Here is a 673-nt window from a genome sequence, read left to right as displayed (position 1 = left end):
AATACCTTACAACTGCAGCCCGGAACACACAGAATGTGTACAGCCAGTTTGCATACAGAGGAAACAGGATAGTACCAACTTGCCCAGTCTAGCCTAGCACAGAACTAAATCATTTGCAAGCTCCATCCCACCGTTCATGAATCCTCACAGCATTCTCAATCATGGATGGAGCCAACTATACTGACAGGTTTATCAGCTGTGAGTAGAGGCATAGCTAATGATCCCAATTATGCTGAGTCACTGCCGAAACTCAAGTATGTGCACAAGATTTCTGTACGCATAATACTTGTGTGAGTGCACATGCATACAGAGTGAGTGATGCAGGCAAGAGGTAGAATAGATATATAATGATATTAACTGTGGCTTTTTAAAGCAAGGTCCCTATGCAGAAAAAATGAGGAATCAGTAGGCCTGTGATTGATCATTAGAGACAGCTAAAGTTTTAACAATGCTGTTGGAAGACTTCAGTTGTGAGGCAGCAGTGTCGTATCTAACTCTAAGTGGTCAATATACTTTTGCGCTCATATCCCCATGACATCCTCAAGTCCAGAAGGATCCAACATAGCACACTTCAGATGCCTTGGAGAAGAAAGTGGTCCATGGAAATAATTGATTTCTAGGTAAAGTTCTGGAATCCAATCAACTATTTTCAGCAAGCCTTTTAACACATGAA

This window comes from Eublepharis macularius, chromosome 9 (assembly GCF_028583425.1).
Source record: "Eublepharis macularius isolate TG4126 chromosome 9, MPM_Emac_v1.0, whole genome shotgun sequence".
Lineage (NCBI taxonomy): Eukaryota > Metazoa > Chordata > Lepidosauria > Squamata > Eublepharidae > Eublepharis > Eublepharis macularius.
The sequence above is the reverse complement of the archived record's forward strand: the minus strand, read 5'-3'. Positions refer to the sequence as shown.